General features: G+C 35.6%; 1 long non-coding RNA gene across 2 annotated transcripts; it reads left to right on the top strand.

Moving 5' to 3' along the window:
• The first annotated feature begins 1,908 nt into the window (after positions 1 to 1,908).
• On the top strand, positions 1,909 to 14,578 carry LOC132631644 (uncharacterized). 2 transcript variants are annotated; one of them, XR_009578949.1, is made up of 5 exons: positions 1,913 to 2,032; positions 2,143 to 2,277; positions 2,892 to 2,986; positions 4,404 to 4,485; positions 14,248 to 14,578. It is a non-coding gene; the product is annotated as an uncharacterized LOC132631644 (long non-coding RNA). The 2 variants fall into 2 exon arrangements; XR_009578948.1 differs by lacking the exon at positions 2,143 to 2,277 and having other exon boundaries at positions 1,909 to 2,032.
• The last annotated feature ends 6,351 nt before the right edge of the window (positions 14,579 to 20,929 follow it).

Here is a 20,929-nt window from a genome sequence, read left to right as displayed (position 1 = left end):
AGATGGTTGCTTTCGTACAGGGGAATGAGACAAGGCTAAAGGAGAAGGAAGCCTTGCAGAAAGGGAAAAAAAAGGAGTTCAACAAGAGGGTCAAGTCTACCGGACAGTTCAACGGTAATGGGAGTAAGAAATTCTTTAAGAACAGGTCAGCAGGACCTGCTCCATCCACAGCAAGTGCCCCAGTCCTGAAGTTCTGAAATGATAAGAAGGAAAATTTCAGGCCATCAAGTTCTTGCTCTCAGGCTAGTGTGGGTTAGTCGACTTATACCCATCCGATATGCGGCAAGTGTAATAAGAGACACTCAAGTGAGTGTCGTGTGGGTACTGATGCATGCTTTAGATGTAGTTAGAAGGGCCATTTTCAGAAGGACTGTCCATCAGAGACAGGGTACCTGAGGTTACATGGAGTAATCCACGAATTCAGCAGTCCTTCGTAATACTCAGGCCTAGCAGGGGCACAATGCAGCTAAGTTTGGAAACGCAGGCGGAGGACGAAACCATTTGTATGCGTTGACAGGTCGTCAGGACACAGAAGCTCGTGCAGATGTTGTCACGGGTATATTAACAGTATTCACATTCGATGTTTATGCCTTTATTGACCCAGGATCCACTTTATCGTAACCCTATTTGTTGCTAAGAAGTTTAGTATTGAACCAGAAAAATTGCATGAACCCTTTGAGGTGTCCACCCCAGTGGGAGAGTTAGTTATAGCTAGCCGTATTTATAGGGGTTGTCCAGTTTTAGTCCATCACCGCAGAACCATAGCTGAGTTAGCAGAATTAGAAATGGTAGACTTTGATGTGATCATGGGTATGGACTGGTTAGCTTCATGTTATGCCACGGTATGTTGTAGAACCAATGTTGTAAGATTCGAGTTCCCTAATGAGCCAGTCATAGAATGGGAGGGTAATTCAGTAGTACCCAGGGGTAAATTTATTTCTTACCTAAATGCCAGAAAAATGATTTCCAAGGGCTATATCTACCACCTAGTTCGAGTCAAGGATTCAGATGCCCAGACTCCAACTCTCCAGTTCGTCCCAATCGTTAATGAATTCCCAGAAGATCTTCCCAGAGTCCCTCTTGACAGGGAGATTGACTTTGGAATTGATGTACTTCCCGACACTCAGCCGATATCTATACCACCATACAGAATGGCTACAGTGGATTTAAACGAGTTGAAAGCCCAGTTAAAAGATCTTCTCAACAAGGGATTGATTAGGCCCAGTGTTTCACCTTAGGGTGCGCCAGTTTTGTTTGTCCAAAAGAAGAATGGTTCCTTACGCAAGTGTATTGACTACCGCCAGTTGAACAAAGTCACCATTAAGAACAGGTACCCTCTTTCCAGAATAGATGACTTATTTGACCAACTTCAGGGTGCCCAATGTTATTCCAAGATTGACCTCAGATCAGGCTACACTACAAAAAAAAAACAGCATATAGCTACGGATTTTAGTGACAAATCATTTTCCGTTGCTAAATAGCAATAGATTAGCTACGGAATTTTAAATCCGTCGCAAAATAAGAAATAAAAAGTAGATGTATAATATGGCGATGGATTAGCGACGGAAATTAAAATCCGTCGCTAAAATTGGCGCTAAGTTTTGACGCTTGCTTTTTAGCTACGAAATTAGCGACAAAAGAGTCATTAAATTAATGAAAAGTTAACTACGGATTTAACCACGAATTATTCGTCGCAAGCTATATTTAGCCCCCACTTGACCATAAGAATTATTCACTTTATTTCGGAAATTTTTTTCACTTTTTTCCGGAATTAGCGTTTGGCCAGGAGAATTTCGAATACAGCTTGAAGTTGTATTCCGGAATACCAAAAACTCAAAAAAAATATTTTTCAAAAAAATTTCACTTTTTTCAATTTTTACAACTACATTTCACCAAAACTACAATTTCAAAAATTATGGCCAAATACAAATCTAGTCTTTCTTCTATATCGCCGCTCTCATTTTTCTCGCCTCTCGCGTCTCTCATCTCACGTCACCTGCAAGTGAAATTCCATGTCTCCTTCTATATTCAGGTTCGCTTGCTTCATCTATAGCTTTCTCGCCTCTTTAAATCTATTTGTTTTCTCTGGAATTACATGTTCCCCCTCTTGTTTCTTGATCAATACTTGTGGTGGTTTTGTAGTAGTCCTATTTTGACAACAAACTATTATCAGCTACAATGTGGAAACTCGAAGAACTTTTTGGTGATTTTGGGATTTTGAATAACCAACTTTCAAACTGAATCTTGGGTGCATTCGAGGCATTACATAGTTCAAAAGTTAGTTTATCCTCTATTTTATTACTTTTGTGTGTCAATTGTGTTACCTTTGTTGGAGATCTGGAAATATTTAGACTGGGGTTCTGCAATTTTGACCTATGGGACAGGTTTTGAATTTGTAGTTTTTTATTTTGATACAACCGGGTTATTATTCGGTTGTATGTGGATTTTTCCATTTGTATTTGGATTCAGAGTACTGCGTAGTTCTGCTACTTTCTTCCCTGGAAGTTGCCATTTAGAATAAAAATAGTAGTGACAAGGGCTTTGATGCCAACAATCTGTTTGCGGAAAAGAGATATTGTCTCCAAGAGTGGTCTTTTGGTAATGGTTTACTCCATTTTCTTGCAAATTACAGTATGACTGCTATTTGTCTATAACTTTGTCTCTTGACAGAAAATTAGATATTTAGTTTTCCAGAATGAGTAGATATTTTCCCAATGATATCTTTTTTAATTGGTAATTGAAGCAAACTTGATAAGTTGTTGTATGTCAGGAACTCCTGCTTCCTGGTGATTTATTTTCTCTATGAGATCTTTTTTAACTTCTACATTATTTATTGAGGAACATTCTTGTGACAGTTGTTGAATTCCTTGATGTTATTGCGAAATTTGCAGTGATAATAAAGGCTGAAATTCAAGGACTTGGCTCAAATCGGGAAAGGAATGTTGATAATGACATAGATTAGTTGGCCGCCTCTTATGATATTGAAGTAAGATCCTGTTCTCTTTAAACTTTTTCACTTTCTTACTTTCAACTTCTTGCTTTAGTTTTGAATTGTGTCCAGATATTTATATATTGTTTCCTGTTCAGATCTTGAGATGTTATTTCTATTCTCTTTGGATTATGTTCTCTTTGTTATCCTAAAATCCTTGATTACATATTCTTTTTGGTTGTTTGCTGCACTAAGCTTGAACGCTTATTTGACATTATTCACTAGTACTCCATTTTTGCTTTTTAATTGAAACATTAGAATAAAATGTCGAGCCTAAATCTAATTCCGAATAAACTAATTGATCTTAAAGTTCTACGATTGGAATAAACTATGCAGTTTAAGAAGAATGTCCCATCATTCTTTTTGACAATAGCATCCTCATATTTCTGACCGACTAGCATCGACATTTGAGAATTTAGTTAGTCTTTGTTATCTTTAAAATTTTATGTGAAGACACTAGAACAATTGTATGTTGATGTTTTCCTTTGTCAATATTGTATATTTAAATGACACTTGATTGTAATGTTCTTTGGTGAAAGGCAACTCCTGGATTGGAACCAAGTTGTCCAATCTTATAGAGGCTCTCTTGAGTATGAATAGATCCCTTTGTAACTAATATTAGCTAAAAAGACTTAACTTCTAAGCAAGGTTACACAAAGGTTATCTTTTTAAACTTATTTCTCTGGAAAAAAAAATCATCGGGATTATTCAATTAATACTATTGTTCTATTTGTTTAAGTTTCTGAATGGTTTGAATGGTTCGAAGTGTTCTGAAGTTAATATAGAATAAGAGAACAAATAAATGCATTACCATGTTAGACTTTTTGCTTGTTGAAGCTTTCCAGTAGGTTTAAAGTTCTATTTACTCACTCATATACACACGTATGACCAATTTAAACCTTGCCTACTGCAATCACTATGTCAGTCTCTAATTGTTTATGCCTAGCATGAATCTAGATTCTGCTATTCGCAATGTCTTTGCCCTGCTGTTAGTTTGGTTCAATGGGTCAAAATTGATCTATGGAATTTGTCTTGTCCACACACTAAATAATTCGCTAATATGAGATGATTGAGGTTCTTAGTAAAATCGATAGGTCTCTCTTAAGGTGAGGTTTAACCCCATTGAATATATCAGCTATAAAAAAACTGTCAAATTCATGCTAAGCTTGTTCTGTTCTTCTCTTTCATTAAAATATAAAAAGGAATTAAAGAGGAGTGCATGCACAGCTGTCTTATAGTCCCGTAATAGACAGTTTTGATTTTTCAAATGACATGAAGTACAAGAGCAATGTAAGCTTTAAGCTTTACATGCTTGGATTTCAGGAAATCTGAAAAACCATGAAAACACTATAGTACATTATTACTTGTGCTAATTCCACATAGTTAGTATTCTTTCACATTGAAAACTTTACAGAAGGTTCTGGTCCAAATTTGAAGATAACTCTGGTGGATAATGCAAGACCAAAGAGCAGTAAAACACCATGTCTAATCATCAGGTGCATACTTTATTTTTTATTATTTTAGTAGTCTCCTCATATACCAAACTAAGAGCTCTTATATTGATAATTGCATTCTGCCACAAAATAAGGAATCTCATAAACACTAAGAAGTCACAGTAGAATTAATGAAAATTCCTAAACTACTCCTGTTTTCGTCCCATCAGCTGCCACTTTTACGTATTAGTAATTCAATGTAATAACTAACCTTGATTTCAAAATGGCTATATCAGATGATCCTATTACTTTATGCCTTAAAGTATTATTTTTAAGTCATTCATGAACAATATGAACTATGTTATGTTTATCAATCTGAAACTGTGTTAGCAGAATATCTTTGAAGTTTTTGCTTTAATACACAGTGAACTCAAAACTGATGTTTAGATAAGTATCTTTCGGATTCTCTGTAAAAAAAAAAGATATTTTTCAGATTATTTATACTGGTTTGAATGGGCTTCTCGGTTCTGGTTAACAGCTCCATATAAACAATTGAAACTAATATTCTTGAGTTTTATTCCTTATGTATTGGATTTTAGCTTTGTGGTGTCCTTTTATTTACCTATTTTTTCCTTCATTAAATAGTTTTTATGCTATAGGAGGTGTATGAAATTGCTATTGCAACTGAAAATTAATTTTTACTGAAGTGAATTTTGTTCCTTTTTTTCACTGCCATCACCATAGTACTTTATTTAAAGAAATGTGTGGGTACTATTCATTTTCTTAAAATTGAAACAAAAATCAGAAGTTGTTACTTGCTACACTGCTATTGATAATTGTTGGATTAATCACCTGTATGCAGTAGAATTTGGCCTCTATTTATATATGTTATTATGTATAGAAAGGCTGAACTATTCAAGATATCTTCATAGTTGATAACAACAAGGTTAGGGAGATCCCAAATTTATAATTAAAATATAAGAAGTGCGGAAGCAAATATAGAAAAGAATCTAAAAACTAGAAAATAAAAGATATGTGAAATTCGAAGGAACAATCCACGAATTTTCAAGAACGTTAGTTCTAAAGTCTTGACAAGATCCAAGTAACAACGTATAGATTTATAGGAAGAAATCTAACGCCTTTACTTGAGATAACAAATCAAAAACAGTAGATTCGGATCCCGACCGCTTTATGAGTAACTTAGGACAACAATTAGTATTTAGAACTAATCGCCTTCGAAAGAATACCAAAAAGAAATCAAAGATATCAAAGAAGAAATTATCTTACTACCTTGAACTAAGAACTAGTTAGGTTGAAAGATAAATCCTAAAGTAATGTCACAAAGGTTCAAAAGAACTCTCAATATATAATATATTCTTCAAAATTTGATTTACAATGAATGACAATCACCCCTTTATATAGTTGTAAGAAGGAGCTAGTCAAAATAGAAATAAATGAGAATTATCTTCCCTAGAAGCATAGATGACTTCCCACACTTGGACCAAGGCAGTCAACATAGATTAAAACAACCTAGAAGACTACCCATACTTGGACTAATGCAAGTCAACATAGATAAAAACAACAATTAAATATTTATTCTAGAAACTAATATTTGGGCTAATTTTGAGCTGTTGGAAACTTCTTCTTTTGGGGCTGATTTGGGCCTCATTCCATCTCACTTTGGACTTTAATTTGGACCTCCAAATAAGTGTAAGACTTGAGGAAAAAATTTGAATTGGGCTGGAGCTCTTCTTCCATCACAAGACACTTTTGAATTGTTGATTGCAGCCCATTAAGCTTGTCTTGCAATTTCCTTGTTTGAGATCTTGTCATGGGTCTTCTTGGAACTTCCAAATCTTCATCCACGTCCTTCAATAATTCTGAGCTACCATGGATGCTATCAATAGTGTAGCTACAATATTCACACTTGACAATTTTTTGTGTATAGGTTGTTGAAAAGGTTCGAGTTTCAACAACAAGTGAGAAATGTGTGTATGTCTATTCAAATGATTGATGATCATCAACCTTCAGTCACAAATTAGTTAGTTTTTATTTGCTTGGACGTTATTGTTGGTGTTTCGGATGTATTAAACTCAACTAAACAATTATTAAATGCACTATGTTACTTATATTGGATCTTGTAGAATATTAATTTATATGAATTTTAGTTTTTTTTAGTGTATTTAATAATTTTATGTAATATGCTTGAACTAGGTGTATCAAAAAATCAAAAAAAAAAAAAAGATTTAAAAAAGGATTTGCGATGGATATGTTTTTGTAGCTAAAATTAACATATAAAATATAATGTTGCGACGGATTTGCGACGAATAATTTTGTCGCCATAAACAAGCTAGAAAAGACTTGGAAAATATTTTGCGACGGATTAGCGACGGAATTTCGTCACAAATTAATTCCACAACGAAATATATTAAGATATTAGCAACAGAATCTCTTAAAAATAGCGACGAACTTTTATGTTGCTACGCTTTGCGACGGATAAAATTCGTCGCTAAACTGTTGCTAACTTTGCAACAGATATAATTTTTCCGTCGCAAAGTGGTTAGCAATGAGCATTTTAGTAATAGACACAATTCCGAAGCTAATCCGTCGTTGAACCCGTTTAGCGACGGAAATATGCTGTTTAGCAACGGATTTTGTCCGTCGCAAAATCAGTTTTTTTAGTAGTGCTACCATCAGTTAAAGGTTAAGGAAGCTGATATTTCGGAGACCGCTTTCAAAACCCATTATGGCCATTTTGAATTTCTTGTTGTGTCATTTGGGTTGACAAATGCGCCAGCTGCTTTCATGGATCTTATGAACAGGGTCTTCAAGCCTTATCTCAATTTATTCGTTATTGTCTTCATTGATGATATTTTTGTGTATTCCCGTAGTGAGGTTGATCATGCAGAAAATCTCATAATAGTGTTGCAGACTCTTAAAGATCGCAAAGTTTTTTCAAAATTCTCAAAGTGTGAGTTTTTGCTTAAGTCCGTGGCGCTCTTAGGCCATGTGATCTCAGGTGAAGGTGTTAAAGTTGATTCTCAGAAGATTGATGCAGTAAGGAGTTGGCCCAGACCCACTTCAGTTTCTGATATAAGAAGTTTCTTGGGTCTTGCAGGCTATTATAGACGTTTCATAGAAGGATTTTTCTCTATTTCTGCTCCGTTGACTAAGTTGACTCAGAAAAAGGTTAAGTTTTAACGGTCAGGTGCTTGTGAGCGAAGCTTTGAAGAGTTGAAGAAGAGACTAATTTTTGCTCCAGTTTTGACGCTACCAGAAGGAACCGCAGGGTTCGTGGTTTATTGTGATGCTTCGAGAGTCGGTCTCGGATGTGTCTTAATGCAACATAGTAAGGTTGTAGCTTATGCATCTCGTCAGCTCAAGGTTCTCGAAAAGAACCATCCGACTCATGATTTAGAGTTGGCAGCCGTGGTTTTTGCACTTAAGATATAGCGTCATTAGTTGTATGGTGTGCATGTTGATATTTTCACAGATCACAAAAGCCTACAATATATCTTCAAGCAAAAGGAGTTGAATCTTAGGCAGAGGAGATAGCTCGAATTGCTTAAGGATTATGATGTGGATATTCTCTATCATCCAGGGAAAGCGAATGTTGTAGCCGATGCTCTTAGTCGGCGTTCCATGGGGAGTTTAGCCCACATTGATGCAGATAAGAGAGTTATGACCAGAGAAGTCCACCGTTTGGACAGTCTTGGAGTTCGACTTTTGGACTTCGAGGATGGTGGTGTGGTTGTTCAGACTAGAGCTCTTTCCTCTTTAGTCGTTGAAGTCAAGGAGAAACAGTTTAATGATCCCTACTTAATGCAGCTGAGAGAGGGGATTCACAAGCATAAGACGACGACTTTTGAACAAGGGGGAGAGGATGGTACCTTGAGTTACCGAGGCAGATTATGTGTTCCAAATGTAGATAGGCTCAGAGAGCAAACTATGTCAGAAGCTCACACCTCCAAGTATTCCGTTCACCAAGTTCTACTAAGATGTATCATCTTAAGGAGATTTATTGGTGGAATGATATGAAGAAGAATGTGAAAGATTTTGTAACTAAGTGTCCAAATTGTCAGCAAGTGAAAGCCGAACACCAGAGGCCTGGTAGCTTGGGTCAGAATATTGATATTCTTGTCTGGAAATGGGAAATGATCAATATGGACTTTGTATCAGGTCTACCTCATTCAGTTAGGAAGCATGACTCTATTTAGGTAATCGTTGACCGGCTTACTAAGTCGGCGCACTTTTTACCAGTCAAGACCACAGATTCAGCAGAAGACTACGCCAAGCTGTATGTCAACGAAATTGTCAGATTGCATGGGACCCCAGTGTCTATTATTTCAGATCATGGTGCTCAGTTCACAGCGAACTTCTGGAAATCCTTTTAGAAAGGATTAGGCACCAAGGTGAACCTCAGCACAGTTTTTCATCCGCAGACAGATAGCCAGGCAGAGCGTACTATTCAGACTCTTGAGGACATGTCGAGAGCACGTGTCTTAGATTTCAAAGGTAATTGGGATGATCACTAACCCCTCATTGAGTTTTCTTGTAATAAGAGTTATCATGCTAGCATTGGGATGACACCGTTTGAAGCTCTGTATAAGCGAAGGTGTAGGTCACTGATTGGTTGGTTTGAAGTTAGTGAAGCATAATTGTTAGGGCCGGATTTGGTCTATCAGGCTATGGAAAAAGTCAAGTTAATTCAAGAGCGTTTGAAAATGGTTCAGGTTCGCCGGAAGTCTTACACAGATGTAAGGCGAAGGGACTTAGAATTTTCAGTTGATGACTGGGTGTTCCTTAAATTCTCACCCATGAAGAGTGTTATGAGATTTAGCCAGAAAGGCAAACTCAATCCCAGATATATTGGACCGTACAGAATTCTGCGAAAGGTCGGTCTAGTAACTCATGAACTTGAGTTGCCACAAGAGTTGGCTGCTGTACATCCAGTGTTTCATGTGTCCATGTTGAGGAAGTGTGTAGAAGACTCGTTGGTTGTTCCTGCTGATACTATAACAGTTAAGGATGGTTTAACCTATAAAGAGATCCCCGTAGTCTTCCAAGTTGAGAACTAAGGAAGTGGCCTCAGTAAAAGTGTTATGGAGAAGTCAGAAAGTTGAGGAAGCTACATGGGAAGCCGAGGAGGATATGAAATCCAAGTACCCATTTTTATTTGGAGAGCAAGCAGAGAACTCTCAAGTTAACTTTCCATAGCCCATGTTATGTCATGTCTTATGTTTCACGCTTATGTCATGTATCCAGTGCTCATGTCTCATGTCCCATGTCTCATGTTTTAGTATTCATGTTTCCATGTAATCACATCATTTCATTTCCCATGTTTCATGTTATGTTTCCTTCATGTTCGTGCATTCAAGCCATGTCCAGTCCCAATCTTAACCACGACCCATCATTCGAGGACATGTGTTACGAACCGTAACAATGTTACGGTCCGTAACAGTGTCGCGACTGAGACAATTAAAAGACGGGAATTCAGTTTTATTTCATAAGTCTCATTCCTCTCAAGCCCTGACACGAAAGTTCTCTCCTCTCAACCTCTCCAAGCTTCAAGGTAAGCTCCTTAAGACCATCCTAAGTGAATTCCATCAATTTCCCATGAATTATAAGTAGGAATTTCATATCCTTAACATAGGGTTTTAAAACAAAAACCAATAAAAGGGATTCAAGACTAGGCTTTGGGATTCTTATTCAAAGTTCAGATTTTCATTATGAGTTTGGACTGTTACCAGGTATGTAGAGTTTCTATTCACGTGTGGGAACATCATTATTCTTCCCCACGCCCTTCTTACATAAATTATGAAGTTATACGAAAACTAGGGTTTTGACCATGATCATGATAACCCTAGGCCAATGTCCCATTATTATAATATGTATGAAATTATTAGTAATTCTTCATTGAAGTTCCTGATAATTCCTTATGGTTATTGAGAATTTGTCCTAATCTATGAAAAACCCATGCTTTGCATCCTATGAGTTCTTACATGCAAGTTATGACTATTATGATATTTTCAAGAAATATACTACATGTTTTACAAGTTTTCATGCAATTATATTATATAATTACTCTCATGCCATGATACATACATGCTAAATACAAGTCATGCTTTCATGATATCATGTTTACAAGTTATGTCACGAAAATCAAGGGCTTCTTATCCAACTATATCATGTTCATGTTTTTGGGAGTTGCACAAATTACCGAGAAGGCTCAGATAGCCTGAAACTACGTAGCCACCGTAGGACAAGGATTGCTCCGCCCAGTTAGGATGATTCCTTAATTTTCCACTGCATGGATCCATCGGGCACGTTACACCTTATACCCTGGCAAGGTATGGGAGCTCTGCTGGTCCGGCGAGGTACCAGACTCTACGTACCCACGTGGTGATATCATGTTGTCAGTTTATGAAATGCTCTCCCTACATGATATATATATATATATATATATATATATATATATATATATATATATATATATATATATATATATAACATGAGTAAAATATAGTAAGTAGGGATCTTCTTATGACGGATTCTAGTTTCAGTCTTAAGAACTTGTACTGGTGTATGAGTAATATTTTTTAAGAAAATTACTCCATCTCTTGTAATTATATAGCTGCCATTATTATGTAACATAAAGTCTAATCCTATGACAAAATCTATATCTATATTAAGGTCTCTTACCCATATCTTATCCATTTTATAGCTTGGTTTATAAAATTCTGAACATGTATTTATAAAGCTAATATAGGCCTTATGAACATAATGTCTATATATGTTATGTATTCCGTCCATTTGCATGGCTGCAACTGTTTTTTCTAGAATTTTTATTAAATTAGGTGGAATTATTCTCTTGTTTATTATGCACTTAGTGCACCCTAAATCTACTAATGCTAATGTTTCTATCTCATAAGCATCTATTTTAATTCTTGCAAGTATTTTTATTGTTCCTAACTTTTTATCTTCATTACATACTAATGCCTCATGGTCTTCTATACTCATTAATTCTGCTTGAGACTCCTCTGGTATTGTTCTTAATGGTCTCATTATTGGTTGTATATTTGATAATCTTATTTCTTCATCTTCACCATCTACTTCTTTTTGTTTTCCTTTTTCTAGTTTACATAATCTAGTTTCTAATTCATTTATTCTTGTTTCTAATGTTATCATTCTTAGATTAATAGTGGGGTCTTCAATTTTCTTTTGAGTTTCCTCTTTATTTATTTTTGTTTTAAATTCTTTTTCTATACACATTGTACATCCTTCTATATAACAATTTTTACATTTAGTTCTTTTGTCTCTACTAGGATACCATTTACAAAAGAAACATGCATTACTATTCAATCCCTTATTTCGTTCGAATTCATGGTTACAGTTTTCCGCTATATTTGCTAAATTATCTATTGCTTCTAAGTCTAGATTTTCTAATTCCATTTGCATTGATTAATTCTTCTGCTTCTGAGTCTGACGAGTCTGTTTTGATTTTTTCTTCAGTGTCTACCCTTACTATAGAATATATACTTTCTGTATCTGACATATATTCGTCTACATTTATTAACGTTTCTTGAAAATCTTCAATTAGCTGAGAATTTCTTGTCTTATTATTTATTCTTTTTGGACATGTGTTTGCTAAGTGTTCTACACTTCCACAAGTAAAGCATTCTAGTGTATTTTTATAATTCCTTTCTGTTCGATATTTTTTTACATGCCTATTTCTTTCTAAATAAGGTTTTCTAGCTGCTGATTTTCTAAGATAATATTTTTTTCTATTATATTGAGGATAATTTCTATTATAATGTGGTCTGTATTTTTTATGCTTTTTCTTTTTATAATTGTCTTTATCATAGCTTTGTGTAGTGTAAACCACGCTTTTACAAAAGTTCATTTCATTTTGTTTTAGCTGTTTTTGTATCTGTATATGGGTACATTTTTCTTGTAGTATATCCATTATATGTTGTATTCTATGTCCTATAGACCATTTTAGATTAGGATTCTGCACTACTCCGTCTCTTTTATTCCATCTATCTTCTATTTCTCTTCCTAAGTCTCCTGGTAGTTTATTAAATAATTTTTTACCTAATTCTTGATCAAACGCATTTCCACTAATAGTACAGTAGTAAAAATAATAGTTTAAAAATTTCTTAATATGAAACCAACTACTTATGCTTAGTTGTTCTAACTTTATTACCGCATTTCTTTGTAGTACTAATAATCCACTATTTGGATCTTCCCCTGTAATTAAAGTATGTATTTTATTAGTAAAATTATATGGGTTTGCTCCCATGGATACTAAGTGTTGAAATTCCATTGGAAAATTTTCCTTATAAGCTTCCCATAAAGCTTTGGCTGATTCTCCTAAAAACGTTTCTAAATATTTATACATTGTTTCTGCGTCTGTATCATTATATGTTTTTATATAGTCTGCTACTACTATTCCTTTCCAAAGATCTATTACTGAATTCCATCTTTGCGGATCATGTGGTGCTATATTTAATATTTTACCTTTATTACCTCCTTCTTGAAAAATAATAGGTTCTTCTATAGGCATTCTTTTTCCTGATGGTTTGACATTGTCTAAGGGTTCTCCCGCTGTTCTAAAAACTCTTTTTCTAGGTACATTTCCTGTACTAGTATCTACAGTGTATTGTTCTCCTACCGTTGTTCTTTGAAATGGACCAGAACTAGACGCACTAGATTCCATTAATTTTTTTTGACTTATTATCGAGTCTATCTCTATTTCGTCATCACTATATTGCATATCTTCTAATATTTTATCGAATTCGTCTGATTTCTTTTGGTATATATGTTCTACTCTATATCCCCAATTATCAGTTCGGGCTTCACATAATTTAAAATGATTTATGGTTTCTTCTATTGTTAGTTCTCCTAACTTACACCCTTTACATCTAAAAAGCATATCTTTGTTTTCTTTTTGGAGTCTTTTTGCTCCTTCTATAGCTATGGCTACCGCAAACTCGTCTTGTATTAGCTCTATATTCATAAAATTTGATTTTATAATTTCATTTTCGTCTAAAGTACTTTCTTCTTCTATGTCTTTTTGTGGCGTATAATTATAATTAGTAAAACGTATAGATGTCTCTAAAATAACGCAATAGGTAGAAGTTTTAAATAGTGACATTAAAGCATTAAAAACGACAGTGGAAGAACTAAAAGAAATCCCTCTTTCATGAGTAGACCAGCATTAGTTCAAGAAGAAGCCTCAAAATTAATAGAAAAGTCTATACCTTTACCAGCAGACTATAAAGATTATATATCTAACGCTAAATCGGATCAAATAACACTACAACAAAATATTACTATAATCTCATTAATATTAGAAATAATAAAGAAAATAGAAATAATAGTACCAAGGTTAGAATTAATAAGTGAGCGCGTTCGGTTGTTAAGTGAACAACAAAAGGAGAAAAATAAAGAGACCCCTAAAAATAAAGAAGTTGAAGAATTAATAGAACAATTGAAGAAGGTTGAAATAACACCTCAGAAAGAAAAAGTTAAAGTAATTAGGAAACCACAAAAATGGACTTATTATATATATATATATATATATATATATATATATATATATATATATATATATATATATATATATATATATATATATATATATATATATATATATATATATGTATGTATTCATGCTCATGTTTATATATATATATATATATATATATATATATTCATGCTCATGTTCATGTCCAGGTTTTTAGTTTCACTTTTTATCATATTATTCCATGTCCCATGTTATTTCTTTCAGTTGCATTACATACCAATACATTTAATGTGCAGATGTCCCCTTTTATTGTCCGGGGGCCTGCATTTCACAATGTAGGTACTGATTTACAGGACGACGCATCTGCTTAGTAGGATTTCGCACTTATCAGCTTTTGGGTGAGCCCCATCTCTTCCTGGGATTAGACATTTATTGTTTATTTATTTTCATGATAAGATGTGCATTTAAAGGTATGCTTGGGGGCCTTGTCCCAGCAGGTACGTTTTCATGTTCAGACTTATGTTAGAGGTTTCATAGACTAAACAAGTTAGTTAGGTTATGTCAGACTTTTAGAGTCGGTTAGCCATTTTGGCTCATTTATGATATTATTCGCATTCATGATTTAAACGAGTATTTCTATTTAATAGATATTAGGACTTACTATGTTTACAAAGGCTCACTATGCATCCATGTCTTATTCCCCTTATGATACGTCTCATGATGATTCAGCAAGCCTTGTGGTTCACTCGGTCACATGCAATATGGAAACGAGTGTCGTCTTACGCCTAGGCCCTGGTTCGGGGCATAACATATATGAATACCAAGAAAACATACCATATTTGCTCTTTCTAAACAACTTAACCTTACCATTCTATATACCATGGTCAAGATATGGATCAAAAGTTATTTTCTTGAGACTTGGCTTGGAATGAACCTGCAAATAAGGATCTACAAAACAAGATAAAGATATTGGGATGTTGGAAACATGTGAGCACTTATCCTTTTCCACACTTAAGTTATTACATTCTGCACCTAGCTTAAATTTCTCTCTATATATAGGGCACCAAAAGATTCATGTATCTCATTATCTTCATTGGTAACTTCATCACCTACGCTTCATTCATTGGAATCCTAAAGTGGATAAAATTGTACAGTAAACTCATGTTTAGTATCATCCCACAATGGGTTATCCCACACTTTAAAATCTTGACCAATGAGATTGTCTTCTTCAAGTGAGGTGTCATCACTCTTTACACAAGGTTCATCCTTAATAATCTGCATGAAAGGGGATGTAAGACTAAAACAAGAAAGAGATAGTTGATTGGCATATGAACAAGATTCATCCTCTCTCAAGTTTCCTTGGATTTGTTCACTGAACTTATCTCGTCCTTCACTTTGATCAAATTGTGGCAGATTGTTCACATAAGAATAATAGTCAACAAAGTCATGTTCACTCCAAATTTGAGTTACACCTTCACTAACTTTGGCCTCATCAAATTGTGGCACAAGTTCAGTTTCTACACCTAAAAATAGATCATTGATTAGGTCATACCACATGAGATCATCAAGCTAAACTTTTTCTTCCCCTTGATGTTGCTTCCACGGATAATCAGCCCTTTCACTTTTCAAATCTTCTTTGAAGATAGAATCTCCCTTCAGTTGTTGTTCCAACGCTTCAATGGGTTCTTCTTCAATAACCTGCACATTTGGAACACAAACACTAGAAAGAGAATACATTAATTGGTTAGAGCTTGAACAAGAATCTTTCAAAATTATGCACTCTCTATTTTACCTCTTGAACTCATTTCACTCAATTATGTCCACTCTTTTCTGGTTCTTGACAACTCACTCTTCTCACTCATCACTTCCTCTCCTTTTTCCTCTCTCGAGTTGTCAAGTTGCTCACCCTTACTTCTCTCTTTCTTTTGTTCTCTCATCCTCGCTTTTGTTTGGATTGAAAAAGGATCCAACTGATGAAGAAACACTCCCTTGCTTTCCTTGGAAGAATATGCTATTTGAAGTATCATAAGCACCCGCATACTTGCCAATAATTCCTCTTCTATCTTTTGGAGGACTTCTAACATCAATTTTGATTTTTGATTTTCTACGAGCACTTGATGTGTCTCTTTGGCCCTTCTTTTCATATGCCTTGTGCTTCAACTCTCCCTCATTAGATGAAGGATAGTTTAAAGACGTTCTTGTGGAATTATGTTGTTTCTTCTTTCTTTCATCCCACTCATCATTTGCTTTCTTCATCTGTTCATAGAGTTTTTGTAACCAGTAAAAGGTATCTTCATCTCTTTCTTTTAATCTTTTATCTTCTTCCTTTCTTTTGGTATTCATGGATGTAGCCATAACCTCCCAAAGACCTGCAAATTACTACAAACAAAAAATTGTTAGAAGCAAAAGCACCTCACCAGAAGAATCACACCCTTACATTTTATCACTCAAGTATTGGCTCTCAACACTCGTGTATCACACAAGTAGGCTTTTACCCTAAAAAAATCTCACCACTCTTTCCTTTTAGCACTCAAGGGCTGCTCCTCGAAGTTCTTTAATAAAACAGCAACTCAAACACTTCAAAGTAAGTACCAAAGCTTGGTTCAAGAATGGAGTTTATGTCAATCGAAGAAAAGGACTAGAAAACTATAACGGACTGGAAACAAAGAAATACACAATGAAAATAAAGAGAAAAGCACAGAACAAATTGGCACGAAATAAAGAAATAGGCACAAAATTACTAGACAACTCTAAGTATGAACAAATACTCAAAGTATCTAGTAAGAGAACAAATAGAAAACTAAATGTAGGGAATAAACACTTTCAAGAGAAGATCTAGAACATATCAATGAGCTTTTAACCAAAAGTGTTGCAATGACCTTTGCACTTCTCCAAGTGACTTTTGAGTTTCTTGATGACCTTTTGGGATTTTTGATGAACAAGACTTGAATACAGCTTGAAATCCCAATGAATTTTCACAAATTGATATCTAGATCTGAATACCAACAACTTAAAGTTACAAAATCACATATCAAGACAAGTGAATAATACCAAAAAGGTATTGTTCACGCACTATTCAATGAGCATTTTTTTTACTTTTTTTTGTTACTATTCATGCTACAGTACTTTTTTCTATTCTTTTTTCCCGTTTTTTTTCCCAGATTTTCTTTATATCTAGAATTCAAATCAATAGATCGGGTGAGTATAAGAATACTCAACCATCCAAAGCTCTGATACCACTTGATAATAGCACGGATAGCGGAAGACTTTAGAATTAGAAGATTAGAAAGGGGGAAGGATTGATTCTTGATAAAGAAGAACACAAGTTCAAGTATTGACACTTGAAACCTTGTTTAATAGTAAAAGAAACAGTGAATAAATTAAGAAGAAGAAGAATTAGAGGGAGGGAACTCAAACGAGGAATCTTATCATTGAAGAATCCAAGTTACAGTTCAAAGTAGAACAAAAAGGGGGGACCCGAAAGAGAACCTCAACGGTCTCTGCAAGCCACAAGGCTAATAATATTATTCATCAAACTTCGTTCCAACGAAAGAAAACACCCCATATAGGAGTCTAAAAAAGGTTTTCATCCCCTTGAAACTACCAATGGACTAGTCAAACTACATTAAATAGGCTGAAATTTCCTAGGTGCCTAGAAGACTAAAAACACTTTGTTCAATAAAGCTTTAAAGGTAGTCAAACTAGAGTAAATATGGTGCATTTCCTAGGTGCATAGAAGACTACAAACACTTAGTCTAATAAGGCATTAAAGTTGGTCAACATAGCATTAAATAGCTTCTACAACACTAAATTGGGCTATTGGACTTTCTCCTTCATTGGACAGATTTTGGACCACAATCCAACTCATCTTGGTCTTTAATTTGGGCCTCCAAATAGTTGTAAGACTCAATCCAAAAGATCTACTTTGGGATGGAGCTCTTCTTCCAAATGTAGACATGTTTTCATTACTAATTGAAGCCCAATAAAGCGTCTTGATATTTCCTGGTCTTCAATTGAGTTAAGATTTCATGCATGCTAAAATTCCGAATTTCTCTAGGACTCATAAGAGTCAGATTCCCAAAGAATTTGTATCCTCTTCTAAACATCCTCTTTCCAAACCTACTGAGACTGTCGTGGAAGCTCTTCAATAAATTGAGGACTTCGAAGAAAATGAAGAAAAGGTTGAGGACACAAAGGATCAAGTCAGTGCAAAGGAACATATCGTCGATAACGGAAATGAAATCTCTGAGGAAAACTTAAAGACACGTGGACGGAGAAGGGAGCAGAGAGTGAGATGTGTTGTGATGATGTTGTTAAACTAGTGGAAAAAGGCAACAGTGGAAGTCAGAAAGCAAAATTATCAAGAGGAAAGTTTACAGAGGAATCTAGTCCCTCTACTTAGGAGAAGTCAAAAGAGACTACATGGAAAAAGAGAATAATGTTGTTGAGAAAAAGGCTCATCGACGAGGAAATTGATCTACCGAAATATATCGCGGTTGCTGAAGTCGAGAGAGGGAAAGAGAAAAATCCTACTCAGGAGAAAATAAACTCCAAGAAAAGAAGAAATGAACAAGAAAAAGCATCTGAGGAGAAGGATACACATTCCAAAGAAAAAGGGAGATCCTCATCTTCTAGAAAAATAAAAGTCAGTTCAAAAGGATTGCCTGATTACTCTGCAAAAAGATGAAGGCTTAGTAAATTAGAACTGCAGAGGCAAGAGAATCTGAGGAAGAAAAAAGTGCTACTTGGGAGAGTGTTTGATGAAAAGATCACTGAGTACAATGGAATGAATGAATTAGTAGAGATTGTTGAGTTCCAACAGTTGAGTCATCTTTTTGTTGCCCCGGGACCAAAAGTGTTTAGCAGAGAAGTAAAGGAATTTTATGCAAATCTCTATTGTTCTGATGACTACACCATCTTGATATCTTATGTGAATGGATATGAGATTAAATTGGATAAAGTAAGGCTGAGCAATATCCTCGATGGACCTACCGACGGAATAAAGTCTGTAAAGGGAAAATCCACTCAAGCTTCAAGGACTTGATTGTCAAGCTCAAAGGCTCAGCCACTGGAGAATGGCTCTTCAAAAAACAACTCGTTAACAAAGTGTTACTGCCAAGAAGTGAGGGGAGAAGCAAAGCCTTTATCACCGACCTGTATCTCCTTGAAGCTATCAATCCGTTAGTCTGCTGTCTCTAATGATCGAGCATATAATTAAGGTCGTACATACCAACAAGGGTAGACATAGTCTTCCTTATGGTTTCTTCTTAACAATGATCTTTGAACACTTTAGAGTGACAACCGGCAAGGCCACAAAGGGAACACAGAAGCAGATGATCACAATAACCACATTGGAGGAGTGTGAGTGTATACCCATGAGGGTTGGGGTTGGACCTACTTCGACTATTTCAAGTCTAATTAATGCTCAAGAAAAAGCAACTGCTGAAATTGCTAGGCTACGAGCTGAAAATGTTCTCTTGAAGACTCAGTTGCTTAAGGAACCTAATCCGTGTGCTAAACAATAAGCTGCAAACACAAGGCTGAAGGCTGAAAATGAACAATTGAGACAGTAGATTTATGAGATCAAATATCAGCTTGTCAGAGATCAGCGGGCATCGTTTGGACAATCTTATCAAGGACTTTGCCTCTATCTCTTAGCCCTATTAATTCCATGGTCTTCACATCTCCAAGCTTATATCCTCTTCTCGCTGTCTCACTATGTCTCAAGTTTCCCTCTCTAATCCTCTATTGACACTGGCTCTCTTTAACGTTTTAATTATCATATGTTGTATCTGGAAAACTGCTTTCTATGTTGCTTTAAGTTGTCACTGATAATGGCGCGCTCTAGCTTTTTCTCTATAAAGGAAATTATCCTCTACTTGTTTTATATTTTGCTTGTTACGTCCTGATGTGCCTGGGCTTCTATGCGAGGACGACGCTGAAATTGAAAGCATATGTTGTACTTTTTTATAATGCCAAAAGGGGGAAGATATTGTGAGGCAGTGAACTATAAGGGGGAAAGCAGAGAACTGTAAGGGACTGCAAGGGAGAATTACATGGGGAATGACGTGTCAAAAAATTATGCTGAGCAAGGAGGAAGAACTGGAAGATTGATCTGTGATGATATTGCGGCAATGTTTATCTTCTAGTTGAAATAAGTATTATGTTCCTAACATGTTGCAGGTGCCTTGATAATGATGGTCTGCTTTGCAGGGGGAACAAGTGGGAAGCTGGTTCTCAGGGGGGACATCAGTCTATGATTTTATCATCATCAAAAGGGGAAACTGATAGTCCTAAGTGCATTCGTGTTTTGATGATTGTCAAACTATTTCAGAACCAGACAAAAACCCGGTCTGTAATCTGCTCTCTGTGCACCTTGCATTGTCGGCAGAGACAGCTGTAAAGCCGAGCCTGTCACGACCCAATCGGAGGGCCATGACCGGTGCTCGGAGCTAACCTTCCGAGCACCTCTTATCATATTTCTCATATTCATATCTAGGTGGACCCCATGGCTAACTCATAATTATCATAATCTGTAAGGGCATAGACCCACAAAATATTAGCTCATCTATATGATCATCATCAACTATGCCTATGTATATATGTACACAAGCCAACAAGGCTGCCAAAATGATATTCAAAAAAAATATGAACCGATAAGGTTATAGGGCATCCAGCTATATACATCTACCTATGAACCTCTACATGGATTGCTTGAAATCATAAAGACGAGACTGGACCCCGCCGTGCCCAAATATGTGTTCAAAAGAATAATACCACTAGACTGCAGCTCCGAAGCAAATGGTGCTCCCCATGGCGACGAACTAGGCCTAATAAAGCCTTTGTCAAGCAAATCCTTCATTTGCTCCTTTAACTCCCTCAGTTCTGCAGGAGCCATTCTATAAGGAGGAATAGATATTGGCTTAGTATCCGGTAACACATCAATGGAAAAATCAATCTCCCACTCTAGTGGAAGAC

The sequence above is a fragment of the Lycium barbarum genome, chromosome 3 (assembly GCF_019175385.1).
Source record: "Lycium barbarum isolate Lr01 chromosome 3, ASM1917538v2, whole genome shotgun sequence".
NCBI classification, from domain to species: Eukaryota; Viridiplantae; Streptophyta; class Magnoliopsida; order Solanales; family Solanaceae; genus Lycium; species Lycium barbarum.
This window is presented reverse-complemented; position numbering and strand designations above follow the sequence as displayed.